This window comes from Macaca nemestrina, chromosome 8 (assembly GCF_043159975.1).
Source record: "Macaca nemestrina isolate mMacNem1 chromosome 8, mMacNem.hap1, whole genome shotgun sequence".
Lineage (NCBI taxonomy): Eukaryota > Metazoa > Chordata > Mammalia > Primates > Cercopithecidae > Macaca > Macaca nemestrina.
This window is the reverse complement of record NC_092132.1, coordinates 97,361,147-97,376,357: the sequence shown is the minus strand read 5'-3', so window position 1 is coordinate 97,376,357 and position 15,211 is coordinate 97,361,147. Positions and strand designations below refer to the sequence as shown.

Genomic DNA, 15,211 nt, shown 5'->3' with positions numbered 1-15,211 from the left:
ATTATAAATTATCTTTTTGTTGCTATAATGTAAAAAAATCTGGATAATTGCAATGATTATTCAGACAAATTCAAAGTGGGTATGATGGGCACATTTTCAGTTATCCTAATACTCAAGTGAAAATAATTGAGTTCACAAGAAGAGTAAATTAATTGCATCGGTTTTTAAATTTTAGTAACATATGGATCCCTTTGAGAAGGAAAATTCTTGTGGACTTAGTGTTGTCTTGAATTATTTTTATTAAACTATTGTTTAATGCATACATTGTTTGAACTTAGGCTCTTAGATTTTTTTTTTTCTTCTTCTTTAGACCTGTAACAAAACTGCAAGATCTTTTAAAATTATAAAGTGGGCCCGGCGGAGTGGCTTACACCTGTAATCCCAGCACTTTGGGAGGCTGAGGCAGCCAGATCACCTGAAGTCAGGAGTTCGAAACCAGCCTGGCCAACATGGTAAAATCCTGTCTCTACTAAAAATAAAAAAATTAACCGAGCATGGAGGTGTGTGCCTGCGGTCCCAGCTACTTGGGAGGCTGAGGCATGAGAATCACTTGAACCTGGGAGGCGGAGGTTGCAGTGAGCTGAGATCATGCCACAGCATTCCAGCTTGGGCAGCAGAGCAAGACTCCATCTCAAAAAAAAAAAAAAAAAAAAAAAGCTTTATTGCTAAAAACTAGGTAGTTTTTTATGAAATGAAAATTTTATTGAGTTCTGTTTATCGAACATGTTGGCATGCTTGTTATTAAACCCTCCCTATATGAAGTCCTTATAAAAGGCTACTTGGTACTTGTATGTAGATGATAATATTGAGTTCATAGGTAAATATATGTACATTATTGTCAACTCTTCGTAACAGAGATGATGATCAAGTCTGCTGGTCCCTCATCTGGCACCTCCTATCTGGTAGAGTCTAACTACCCATTAGCATCATATTCTAAGCTGAACTGGATAGTAATATGGATAAGTGAAGCCATTGGCATGATATTCTAAACTGAACTGGATAGTAATATGCAAAATGAAGCCATTAGCATAATGTTCTCAGCTTAACTGTATAGTAATATGGATAAATGAAGCAATTATCACAATGTTCTAATTGGTACTGGATAGTAATATGGATAAATGAAAAGCAGTCCAGAGGAATCTACTGCAAATCCTAGGGAAAACACCTATTTTGCCCTCTGCCCTGTGACGGTAGGCAGTTAGCCCCGTAACCTTTAGTTTATTCTGTAAAGGCTGTGCTTGCCTCTGAGTTGTCGTGTAATGAAATAACATGAATAGGTTTAATCACAGTCTGATGCAGAGTGATCAATAAATGGTAATATTTCTTAATGTTATTAATCTAAGAACGCTTAGTCTATGTTAAAATTTGCATTTGTGGCCGGGCACGGTGGCTGATGTCTGTAATCCCAGCACTTTGGGAGGCCGAGACAGGCAGATCATGAGGTACAGAGATTGAGACCATTCTGGCCAACATGGTGAAACTCCATCTCTGCTAAAAATACAAAAATTAGCTGGGCGTGGTGACGTATGCCTGTAGTCCCAGCTACTCGGGAGGCTGATATTGCAGTGAGCTGAGATCATGCCACTGTACTCCAGCTTGGCGACAGAATGAGACTCCATCTCAAAAAATAATAATAAAATAAAATATACATTTGCATCAAGCCTGTACTTCTATGTAAAGAATGGGTTGGTTTTTTGAAAGAGGTCATATGGGACGCCATTAAGGCATTTGTGCATTCTGAATTCAGTTAATTTCTGCCCATGGTCAAAGGTGAACAGATAGGCTTTTGGATGTTTGTGATAGGCTTCTTGATGCCCCCACACTGCTGAGAGGATGCCCCCACACGTCTTGCCGCAGGGGCCCTGGTGGATGCATCCCAGGTTGGGCACAATTGCTTTGGTACCAGCAGCAGGCCATTAAGATGAGGTCCGTTGGAAAGAGGTAACTTACTGGTAATGGAAAGCCAGGTTCACAAAGCTTGGGTTGAAAAGTCCATGGTTTAACTACATTATAATAGAAAACTCAATTCTTCATATATGCAACCTATGTAAAGTAACTTGATTAATTAGGAAAGGGAGATTACATTTTAAGCTTACCTTTTTCCACTAGTCACTTGTGAATATAATCATAGTGAAGTAATATGAATTGTGAAAGTCGATTTCTACTTTTAATAAGCATCAGTGGGTGGTGCTTCCAGCAAATCTTGAGACTAGGGCTTTTGTCTTATTCTTGCCTTTGGGCAGGCACTGTTAGATGCTGAAGATACATAGCCTCTTTTCTCACATGTACAATGTGGTGGAACTTAAGAGATAGGCTCTTTATTTATTTATTTAAGATGGAGTCTTGCTGTGTCACCCAGACTAGAGTGCAGTGGCACCATCTCAGCTCACTGTAGCCTCTGCCTCCTGGGTTCAAGCGATTATCGTGTCTCAGTCTCCTGAGTAGCTGAGACTACAGGTGTGCCCCACCACGCCCAGCTAATTTTGTGTATTTTTAATAGAGACGGGGTTTTGTCTTCTTGCCCAAGCTGGTCTGGAACTGCTGGGCTCAAGTCAACCTCCCTTCTCGGTCTCCCAAAGAGCTGGGACTGCAGGTGTGAACCACAATGCCCAGCCAGGACTAGATTTCTGAGGTTGTTGAAAAGCGCTACAACAAGTGTTATTAATAGCTTGTCTTTTAAGGAGAATATAAACTACACCTACATATAACGAGTTTACTCCTTATCCTGGTGTTTGGTAACTGTTAAAGAGATTAGCCGAGGCCGGGTGCGGTGGCTCACACCTGTAATCTCAGCACTGTGGGAGGCTGAGGTGGGCAGATCACGAGGTCAGGAGATCGAGACCATCCTGGCTAACACGGTGAAACCCCGTCTCTACTAAAAACATAACAACAACAACAAAAAATTAGCCGGGCGTCGTGGCGGGCGCCTGTAGTCCCAGCTATTCGGGAGGCTGAGGGAGGAGAATGGCGTGAACCCAGGAGGCGGAGCTTGCAGTGAGCCGAGATTGCGCCACTGCGCTCCAGCCCCAGCAACAGAGTGAGACTCTGACTCAGGAAAAAAAAAAAGTTAAACCCTGCGCGGTGGCTCACGCCTGTAATCCTAGCACTTTGGGAGGCCGAGGCAGGTGAATTGCTTGAGCTCAGGGGTTTGAGACCAGTCTAGGCAACATGGTGAAACCCCATCTTTACTGAAATACAAAAAACTAGTCGGGCATGGCGGCGTGTGCCTGTAATCCCCGCTACTTGGGAGGCTGAGACAGGAGAATCGCTTGAACCTGGCAGGCCAGGTGCTACTGCACTCCAGCCTGGGCGACAGAGCAAGACTCCATCTCAAAAAAAAAAAAAAAAAAAAAGTTATATTGTTGGTTGGGCGCAGTGGCTCACGCCTGTACAATCCCAGCACTTTGAGAGGCCGAGGTGGGTGGATCACTTGAGCCCAGGAGTTTGAGACCAGCCTGGGCAACATGGTGAAACCCTGTCTTTACACAAAATACAAAATAGCTGGGCATATCCCAGCTACTTGGGAAGCTGGGGTAGAAGGATCACTTGAGCCCAGGAGGTTAGCAAGGCTGCAGTGAGCTGTGATCGCACAACTGGACTCCAGACTGGGTGACAAAGTGAGACCCTGTCTCAAAAAAAAAAAAAAATCTTTTTACACTTTTAGGTTTGGGGGCACATGTGATGGTTTGTTACGTAAGTAAACGTGTCATAGAGTTTTGTTGTACATACTATTTCATCACCAAGGTATTAAGCCTGGCATCCAATTGTTATCTTTTCTGCTCCTCTCCCTCCTCCCACCATCCCACCTAGTCTAGACCCCAGTGTCTGTTGTTTCCTTCTTTGTGTTCACAAGTTCTTATTTAGCCCCAGTTTATAAGTGAGAATATGTTGTATTTGGTATTCTATTCCTGTTAGTTTGCTAAGAATGATAGCCTCCAGCTCCATTTATGTTCCTGCAAAAGACATGATCTCATCTTTTTTGATGGCTGCATAGTATTCTACGGTATATATGTACCACATTTTCTTTTATCCAGTCTGTCATTGGTGGGCGTATAGGTTGATTCCATGTCTGCTGTTGTGAACAGTGTTGCAGTGAACATTTGCATGCATGTGTCTTTAAGGTAGAATGATTTATATTCCTCTGGGTATATACCCAGTAATGGGATTGCTGGGTCAAATGGCAGTTTTGCTTTTACCTCTTTGAGGAATCATACTACTTTTTACAATGGTTGAACTAATTCACACTCGCAGCAACAGTGTATAAGTGTTCCCCTTTCTCCACAACCTCGCCAGCATCTGTTGTTTTTTTGGCTTTGTAATAATAGCCATTCTGATTGGTGTGAAATGGTATCTCATTGTGGTTTTGACTTGCATTTCTCTAATGATCAGTGATACTGAGCTTTACCTCTTAGACTCTGGACAGCCCACACATTCTCGCGAATAGTTTAGTCTTGACAAAATGGAAACTGGAGTAGTCAATTTCTTAGACACCTTTGGTGCTAACTTAATTTCTCAGTCATTTAATCTATGTGTGTGGTGTGTATGTGTGTTTTGAGACAGGATCTCACTGTGTCACTCAGGCTGGAGTGCAGTGGCGGTATCTCAACTCACTGCAATCTCTGCCACCTGGGCTCAAGTGATCCTCCCACCTCAGCTTCCTGAATAGCTATGACTACAGGCACAGGCCACCACGATCAGCTAACTTTTGCATTTTTTGTAGAGACAGGGTTTCAGCATGTCGCCCAGGCTGGTGTCCAACTCCTGAGCTCAAATAATCGCCTGCCTTGGCCTCCTAAAGTGCTGGGATTACAGGCATGAGCCACTGTGCCCGGATAATTTTTGCATTTCTTGTAGAGATGGGGTCTTGCCATGCTGCTTAGGTTGGTCTTGAACTCCTGAACTCAAGTGATCTGCCTTTCTTGGCCTCCCAAAGTGCTGGGATTACTGGCATGAGCCACTGTACCCAGCTAAGTTTTGTGGGTTTTGTGGAGATGGAGTCTTGCCATGTTGCCCAGTTTGGTCTTGAACTCCCAAGCTCAAGTGATCCTCCTTTCTTGGCCTCCCAAAGTGCTGGGTATAAGGCATGAGCCACTGTGCCTGGCCTACACTGTGTATTCTAAGAGCATAGAATGCTTTACGGTGTATGGAACCTTGCTGGTCCTATGGGAGACACACAGAAGTGTAGTTTTATTCACATGTAGTGTACAGTCTGTCTTTCGAAAGGACATCATTTTGGTATAGACCAGTGCTTCTCAGATTTTAATGGCATTCTTGAGGGTTTGTTAAAGTGCAGATTCTAATTCAGTAGGTCTATGGTGGGACCTGAGGTTCTGTTTCTTACAGGCTTCTCATGATGGCCACTGGTTGGTAAACCACACTTTGAGGAGCAAAGGGCTTAATAAACAGTAGTTTGGGAGGAGGCTTAATGGATGTGTGTCTGGCGGGCATCCGTGGAGTAGGAAATGCAGACCATGTTTGGGGTGCATATACTTAAATTCTCTTTACAGAGGAGCAAGCACGGTCTCACCATGGTGTCCTTGGCTGTTTTGGTTTTGTCTCCCTAACTCCCTGCCCACTCACTTTTCATGGCCCTCTGCTGGAACTTCCTCTCTGGCCCCATACTTTTGACTTGAGACCTTATGACTCTCAGAGCCTGTGTATTTGGTATATTTGTGTGTGTGCAGGGATAGGCATAGAGGGCAATTTCACCGCAAATATTTAAATTTTAACATTGCCACATCACGAAAATCAGTTTCCTTTTAAATGTTCCCATCTGGGCTGTGTGTACAATAATCTTTATGATGTCTCTGGCACATCCCCTTGCTGAGCTTGGGCACTTTGTAGATGACCTGTGGGTGCGCACCTGCAGCACTGAGTCTTGTGGGCTGTATTTGCAGGGCCCTTCACCTGGTGGGCATTTCCTGGTGCCACCTCACAGATTCTAACCTTCATCTCCGGGCACGCTTGCCCTTTCCCCAGGCCTGGGAAGCTTCTCCTCCTCATCCCTGTTCCAGGCACATGACTGCTTCCTGTTGCAGAACGAATGAAATTTATTTCAGGGAAAAACATAGTAGGTAGGTTTTATATCCCAAAAGTGTCCTTCCATCTGTTAAGGCCAAGTTTAAATGTTACCTTTTCAACTAAAAAATTGCAGGTCATGCTTATTTGTCTCTCCCTCAAGCTGTATTGATTAAGGCAAATAATGAGATGGAAGTCACAAAGTGTTTGTCATGGTGTGTGTGCCATGCTCGCCAGCACTAGCCACCCTGCCTGCTGCCGGCAGAGCACCTGGGTGTGAGGGTCAGGGCGGGCAGAAATAAGCTGTAGGGTGAGGTAGAAACGCCAGTGTACAGTGGAAGAGTGCAGCCCCTTGCTCAGGTCTCAGCACGGCAGAACTGTGGGGGGGCTTTAACTCAGTATATACTCCTGAAAAATTTTTAAATGACCAGGGCCAATAGATACGTGACAGATAGATACAAATAGATAGTAGATATTTGTCAATTTGTGAGGTAGAAAGCCTTGTAATGTGTTCTAAGCACTACAAACATTCTTCTGAGATTATGTTATTTACCTACGGCCTCTGGTAGCACTTTGGGTAGAATATGACTTTTCTCTAATTTTGAGATAATTTCTTTTCTTTTCTTTTCTTTTTTTATTCTGAGACAGAATTTCACTCTTGTTGCCCAGGCTGGAGTGCAATGGCGTGATCTTGGCTCACTGTAACCTCCGCCTCCTGGGTTCAAGCAATTTTCCCACCTCAGCCTCCCAAGTAGTTTGGGATTACAGGCATGCGCCATCACGCCTGGCTAATTTCCTTTCCTTCCTTTCCTCTCTTTCCTCTCCTTCCTCTCTTTCTCTCTTTCTTTCTTTCTGTTTTTTTTCTTTTTTTTTTTTTAGACAACGTCTTGCTCTTGTCCCCCAGGCTGGAGTGCAACGGCACGATCTCGGCTCACTGCAACCTCTGCCTCTTGGGTTCAAGCGATTCTCCTGCCTCAGCCTCCGGAGTAGCTGGGATTACAGGCACCTGCCACCACGCCCAGCTAATTTTTGTATTTTTAGTAGAGACAGGGTTTCACCATGTTGGCCAGGCTGGTCTCGAACTCCTGACTTCAGGTAATCCATCTGCCTTGGCCTCCCAAAGGGCTGGGATTATAGGCATGAGACACTGTGCCTGGCCTATATGATATATCATTGTTATTATATAGTCATCCTATAGTCATATAGAGCACTGGAACTCATGCCTCCTATCTAGCTGTAATTTTGTATCCATGAGCAAATCTATCCCTATACTCTCCCTCCCCCTACCTTCACCAGCTACTTATTTTAAAGAATTAACAACAAGAAGAAGAAAATCCTGTAAGCCAAGTGTAAACTCCTGGAATAGCTCTTAGTTCTGCAGTCTATTTGGGTTCTCCCATGTTTTAATATTGAACAGAGCAGCTGAGCCTGTAGCCTGTGTACTGTGAATGGCACACTTCCCCTAATTATCCTTTAAATCATGGAGCAGTGACCACTCACAGGGTCATCGTTGTTTCCAGGATCCTGCATCTGTTGAAACCTTGGATCTCTGTTCTGAATCTTGCCTCCTGTGATTGCTACTCACACCTTTCCCTCCCCACCCAATTGGACAGGACTCTGATCCCTTAATCCACTAATGAAAGCTCATATCCTGTAAGTGATATCAGCTTTTTGGGTTTGGCCAATTTTATTGAAGACTTGTGCTAGTGGAGGAGGGTTGAAGCATAGTTTAACACAAGGACATCAGTGTTTTAAAAAACTCATGATTCTTTCCCAACCATGGGCTGGGAGAAGATAATGGAAACAACAAAACTACACTGGCCACAGTTTTACTAGGAATATCCTTCTGCCCATGGAAACCACACCCCAGAACTCAGCGACAGATACCCGGATGTCTACCACACATAAAGCACTGTATTCTTGATTTAAAAGGCCACAGTGATAAAATGCATACTTTCTTTTAGACATGAGTAAGAATTATGGCATCACACCAGGGCTCATCCTCTGGCCTGGCTTGTGAGGGATGGGGGGAAGCCTTTTAGACTCCGAGTTCAAATGCCATCCCTCCCACCAGCATTAGAGAAACCTGAGTCAGCTCACTCAAACCCAGGCTGAATCCCTGCTGGGCTCTGCCCCTGCATATCTACCTCCTAGCGATCTACCTTGGGGCTAGGTAGGGAGCTTTCCAAGATCTCTACCATAGAAATAATTTTTTTTTTCCTTTAAGATGTAAAGAAACATATTCTCAAGCTGAGTTTCAACTACTTCAAACTTCAGAGCTTTTGTGTGTATATGAACACACAAAAGCCCACACCACGCCCAGCCACTCCTGGCTAATTTTCTATTTTTAGTAGGGACTGGGTTTCTCCACGTTGGTCAGACTGGTCACGAACTCCTGACCTCAGGTGATCCTCCCACCTCAGCCTCCCAAAGTGCTTACAGGCGTGAGCCACCACGCCCGGCCGAAATAATTTCTTTTGAGAATATTTCTCATTGAATGGTGGCTCTAACTATTTGGTTACCACTGAGTTTCAAGATGTGTTCCCTGGGCCAGGAAGAAGTCAGCTACTTGTCAAGGATCAGCTATGTTATAGGTGGATCCTGCCAGAACCAAAGATGGAATAGTTTCATCACGAGCAGCCTTTGTGTTGAAAATATTTTCATCACTGAGAAGTATGCCTCTTTTTGTCAACAGATGTACTGCTTTTTGGAATCGTTTTCTCTAGGCAAACAGTAAAGGTACAAATAATCCCCCACGATGACTCAGAACATTTTTTGTCAGCTCAGGTTCTAAATATTTATGTTGTAGCCTGGAATGAAATTTTCATGAGTTCTGTATAATTTGAAAAACAGTTTGCAAAGCAGTGTGGGAGATACCCATTGCTGGCCTCTTTGCTTTCATCTGAGAGGTGGACGTTGATTAGTGCCCCCTGAGGGCAGATGTGTATGATATGGGAGAGAGGGGATGCTGGGGGCCATAATTCCCCATGTGAGGGTGAAAGCAGTCTGAGAGGACAAGCTGGCCCACAGAGACAGACGTGAGGTTGGAGAGAGGGGAAGGTGCTGTGATTCAGGGCTGGCTCCTGTGATTTCTGAAGCCCAGCTCCATGCCTGCCTTTTCCATGATCATGTGAGCTATGAGTAGGTTTATGATTGTTTGCCTTGCTTTTCTGTCCTAATGCAAGCTGCAGATGGAATCTGGAAGTGTTGTTCATGGTGTAATTTATTCATGCTTCAGTCAGTCTTTATCAAGTGCTTACTGGAGCCCATGTATTGGCACATGCCCTGCTGGTTGGTGCAGCCCACCAGAAATATAGACCTTTCAGTCTCCAAGGTAACCAAGTAGGGGGTAGACAGGTCCCCTTTGGATGTGTCAGATGCACCCTGGACATGCGGAGGTAGAGCATGTAGAGGAAGCCAGTCCACCTTTGAGTTAACTTCATATGAAACACTGCCCAGTGGGCTTTTTTTTTTCTTTTTTTCTTTTCTTTTTTTTTTTTTTTCTGAGACAAAGTTTGGCTCTTGTTGCCCAGGCTGGAGTGCAATGGTGCAATCTTGGCTCACCACAACCTCCGCCTCCTGGGTTCAAGAAATTCTCCTGCCTCAGCCTCCTGAGTAGCTGGGCTATTATAGGCATGCATCACCATGCCTGGCTATGTTGGTCAGGCTGGTCTTGAACTCCTGACCTCAGGTGATCCACCCGCCTCAGCCTCCCAAAGTGTTGGGATTACAGGTGTGAGCCACCGCACCCGGCCCCAGTGGGCTCTTTACTCTTGTAAGCATGAATGACTTGTGTGCCCAGGGTGGTCACTGGACTTGAAGTCATGTTGGCCAGTGCTGGAATGTGGCCCTGCCATTCCATGAGGCCCACTCAGTTCTAACCTTGGTGGTGCTGAGCTCGGAGGACAGGAATGGCTGGGAGGTGAGGTTCTGTCATGCCTCTGTTTCCATGGGTTTTTCATTTCTATTTGTTTTTTATCTGAAATATAAACTACATACTATAAAATGCGCCATTTTAAATTGTACAATTCAGTGTTTTTTGTTATAGCCACAAGATTGTGTAACCATTACCACTAATTCCAGAACATTCCAGAATGATGGACATTTGGGCTGTTTGCACCTTTTGGCTATTTTAAATAATATTGCTATAAACATTTGTGTACAAGTTTTTGTGTGGACGTTTTCATTTCTGTTGGGTAGGGGTGGAATTGCTGAGTCATACAGAAGCTGTTTCACCATTTGAGGAACTGTTAGCATGTTTTCCAAGGTGGCTGTACCATTTTACATCCTAACCAGCAGTGGATGAGAGTTTCAATTTCTCCCTGTCATCACCAACATTTGTTATTGCTCGTCTTTTAAATTCTAGCCTTCCTGGTGGGTGTGAAGTGGTATTTCATTGTGTATTTATTTTTAGTTTTTTTTGAGATGGAGTCTCGCTCTGTCACCTGGGCTGGAGTGCAGTGGCGCGATCTCGGCTCACTGCAAGCTCCACCTCCTGGGTTTGCGCCATTCTCCTGCCTCAGCCTCCTGAGTAGCTGGGACTACAGGCGCCCGCCACCACTAATTTTTTTGTATTTTTAGTAGAGACGGAGTTTCACAGTGTTTTTTTAAATTACTAGTGCTGCTGAACATCTTTTCTTGTGCTTATTGGTTATTTGTATAACTTTGGAGAAATCCTGTCCAACTCCTTTGCTCATTTGATTTTTTTTTTTTTTTTTTTTTTTGAGACAGAGTCTTGCTCTGTCGCCCAGGCTGGAGTGCAGTGGCATGATCTCGATTTATTGCAACTTCTGCCTTCTGGGTTCAAGCGATTCTCCTGCCTCAGCCTCCCAAGTAGCTGGGGTTACAGGCATGCACCACCACACCTAGCTAATTTTTGTATTTTAGTAGAGACAGGGTTTCACCATGTTAGCCAGGCTGGTCTCAAACTCCTGACCTCAAGTGATCCACCTGCCTTGGCCTCCCAAAGTGCTGGGATTATGGGCGTGAGCCACCACGCTTGGCCTTTTTATTTTATCTTATTTTATTTTTTGAGATGGAGTTTCTCTCTTGTCGCCCAGGCTGGAGTGCAATGGCACAATCTCAGCTCACCATAACCTCTGCCTCCTGGGTTCAAGCGATTCTCCTGCCTCAACCTCCAAGTAGCTGGGATTACAGGCATGTGCCACCACACTTGGCTAATTTTGTATTTTTAGTAGAGACGAGGTTTCTCCATGTTGGTCAGGCTGGTCTTGAACTCCTGACCTCAGGTGATCTGCCCGCCTCGGCCTCCCAAAGTGCTGGGATTACAGGTGTGAGCCACCGTGCACCTGGCCTTTTTTTTTTTTTTTTTTTTTTTTTTTTTTTTTTTTTTTTAGACGGAGTCTGGCTCTGTCATCCAAACTGGAGTGCAGTGGTACAATCTTGGCCGGCTCGCTGCAACCTCCGCCTCCTGGGTTTGAGTGATTTTCCTGCCTCAGCCTCCCAAGTAGCTGGGATTACAGGCATGTGCTACCACGCCCAGCTAATTTTTGTATTTTTAGTAGAGACAGGGTTTCACCATGTTGGCCAGGCTGGTGTCAAACTCCTGACCTCAACTGATCCACCTGCCTCAGCCTCCCAAAGTGTTGGGATTACAGGTGTGAGCCACTGTGCCCGGCTGTTTTGCTCATTTTGAAATTTAGGTTATTTGTCATTTTTTTTTTTTAAATTGAGATGGAGTCTTGCTCTACTGCCCAGGCTGGAGTTCAGTGGCACGATCTTGGCTCCCTGCAAACTCCACCTTCTGAGTTCAAGCAGTTATCCTGCCTTAGCCTCCTGAGTAGCTGGGGCTACAGGCATGTGCCACCACGCCTGGTTAATTTTTGTATTTTTAGTAGAGACAGGGTTTTGCCATATTGTCCAGTCTGGTCTCGAACTCCTGACCTCAGGTGATCCACCCGCCATGGCCTCTCAAAGTGCTGGGATTACAGGCATGAGCCACCGTGCCTGGCCCATTTTTTCTTGACTTGTAAGAGTTTTTATATATGTATTCTGGATACTAGATCTTATCAAATATATAGCTTTTGAATATTTTTCCCATTCTTTGGATTGTCTCTTTACTTTCTTAATATTATCCTTTGATGCAAAAAAAGTTTTTAATTCTGATGCAGCCCAATTTCTCTCTCTCTCTATATATTTTTTGGTGACTTGTACTTTTGGGATTTTATCTAAGAAACTGTTGCCTAGTCCAAGGTCACTATAGAGGGTTCTCCAGAGAAACAGAACCCATAGATCAATTGATAGAAATTTATTATGAGGACCTGGCTCACGTGATTATGGAGGTGGAGAAATATCACCATGTGCTGTCCGTAAGCTGGAGATGCAGGAAAGTCTGAGTTCAAAGACCTGAGAACTGGGAGAGCTGATGGTGTAAGTCTTAGTCTAAGGGCAGGTGAAGACTGATGTCCCAGCTGAAACATCAGGCAGAAGGGACAAGTTTTCCCATCCTCCACTTTTTGTTCTGTTCAGGCCCAGTTTTATTTTTCAAGGCTGTTTTGGCTATTCTGGGTTCCTTGCATTTTTGTATTTATGCCAAAAAAAAAAAAAAAAAAAAAAAGGCTGTTGAAGTTTTGGTAGAGATTGCAATGAAGCTGTAGATCGCTTTGGGGAGTATTGCCATCTTAATATTACATCTTCCAACACATGAACATGAGATATCTTTTCATTTACTTATATCTTCTTTAGTTTTTTTAAACAATATTTTGTGGTTTTCAGCATATAAGTTTGCACTTCCATTTTAGTTTATCCCTACATATGTTACTCTTTTTGATGCTATTATACATGGAACTGTTTTCCTAATTTGAGTTTTGGATGATTGCTACAACTGGTTTTTGTGTATTGGTCTGGTATCCTGCAATTTTGCTGAAATAGTTTATTAACTCTAATAGCTTTTCTGCATAAACTATTTAGGCTTTTCTATATATAAGATCCTATCATTTGCAAATAGTTTTTCTCCTTTTCCAATCTGAATACTTTTGATTTCTTTTTCTTGTCTAATTGCTGTTCCATTATCTTTTTCCCCCAACTTTACAATTGGTTCATTGGGATATTAAATGCATTTTTGAGTTATGATGGGTTGATCAGTACATAACACCATTGAAAATCCAGGAGTAGCTGTATAAGGCAAAAAAGGTGTAACTAATGAAAGGATACTAAGTGACTTGAGAGAAACCAGTAGATGTTTACAATTGATGGGGAACCATGGAAGAAAGACACTGATACATAACAACAGTGAAATTGTACTGAGAACTCTCAAGGATTTGACATGGAAACATACAGGAAGGAAGAAAGGGAAGGAGGGAAGAAAGTAAAGGAAGGAAAGGGGGAGGAGTAAGGAAGGGAGGAAGGGGAAGACGCTTGGTGGTACTAAAAGCAGAAACGTAATCAGTTTCACAAATTTAAACATTTGAAATAGGAGATAAAAAGGGAAATTTTGGCATATTTCAACTATAGTGTGGACTTGAATGTCAAATAGAAGAAATATCTCCAGACAGAGCAAAAACACAAAGATATTTTCATCATGACTAGAAAGATGAGTCCTGAAGGAGAGTTCTTGGAGAACTAAATGTGAAACATACATATCAATTATCAATATCAATAAAAACAGAAACCACATGACAATCTCAATCGACACAAAAAGTGCATTTGAAAAAATACAACACACTTCATAACACAAATACTTAAAAAACTGTAAACAGAGGGGAGCTTCCTTAACCTGATAAAGAACAGCTACACACACACAAAAGAAAACCCACAAAAAACCAATGTTTAATGGCAAAATACTGAATGCCTTCCGCTTCACATCATGAATAAGAAAGACAAAGATGTCCACTTTTGCCACTTCTATTCAAGATTGTACCAGAGTTTCTAGCCAGGGAAATTAGGCAATAAAAGGCATCTAGATAAGAAAGGAAGAAGAAAAACAATCTCTATTCCTTGCAGACATTATCCAACATGTAGAATATCTTAAGGAAACCATTAAAACAACTATTAGAACTAAGAAATGCGTCCAGCAAGGTTTCAGGATACAAGATCAATATACAAATATCAATTAAATTTCCACACAATAACAATGAATAATCTGAAAATGAAATTTAACAATTCCATTTACAATAACATCAAAAAGAATAAAAATACTTGAAATAGGCCGGGCGCGGTGGCTCAAGCCTGTAATCCCAGCACTTTGGGAGGCCGAGACGGGCGGATCACGAGGTCAGGAGATCGAGACCATCCTGGCTAACACGGTGAAACCCCGTCTCTACTAAAAAATACAAAAAAAAACCTAGCCGGGTGAGGTGGCGGGCGCCTGTAGTCCCAGCTACTCGGGAGGCTGAGGCAGGAGAATGGCGTAAACCCGGGAGGCGGAGCTTGCAGTGAGCTGAGATCCGGTCACTGCACTCCAGCCTGGGCGACAGAGTGAGACTCCGTCTCAAAAAAAAAAAAAAAAAAAAAAATACTTGAAATAAGCCTGACCAAAAAATACAAAACATATACCCTGAAAACTACAAAATATTATTGAAATTATAGATGGCATAAATAAATGGAAAGACAAAAAACGTTCATGGATGGAAAGACTTCATATTGCTGGGATGGTAATAATTCCCAAAGTGTTCTACACATTCTGATAGTGACAGGAGGCAGCCAAATGCCCAGGCAGATAGGGGCGAGTCCCCGGTGAAACCCCACCTACAAGCTGAAGGCAGTTTAAAGCCTCAAAGCCAAGCTACAAGTTAAATCTTCGGACTGGATTGAGAACTTGTCTTCCCATTTGGCACGCTTTCTCCTCTGATTGATCCCCACCCTTCACCTGTTTTACATATACCTAATCTTTCCTAATTGATTTTCTACACTGTCATGTCCACCTTTGAGTGGTGTCTTTGCTTTAACCTTTTTTGCATACTCACAAGCCAATCAGCAAACACTCCCCATTCTGAATTCATAAAAAGGGCCCAGCCACGCTGAGAGAAAAAAACCACCCGACTGCGGAGGTGGGGGACCCCCTTCCCCATCCTTCTGCACCCCCTCTCCGCTGAGAGCTATTCCATTGCTCAATAAAATTCTCTGCCTATCCTTACCCTTCAACTGTCAGTGTATCCTCATTCTTCTTGGACATAGGACAAGAACTCGGGAACCACCAAGATGTAACACAGGTGAGCTGGGGCACCACCAGTGG

The 15,211-nt window shown here is 43.4% G+C and overlaps 1 long non-coding RNA gene across 1 annotated transcript in view; it reads left to right on the top strand.

Moving 5' to 3' along the window:
• Positions 1–9,137: 9,137 nt before the first annotated feature.
• LOC105495688 (uncharacterized) overlaps positions 9,138–15,211 on the top strand; it is a 58,510-nt gene continuing 52,436 nt past the window's right edge. The window contains exon 1 of the long non-coding RNA XR_011607053.1: positions 9,138–9,148. This is a non-coding gene — a long non-coding RNA (uncharacterized lncRNA). The remainder of the gene's footprint in view (positions 9,149–15,211) is intronic.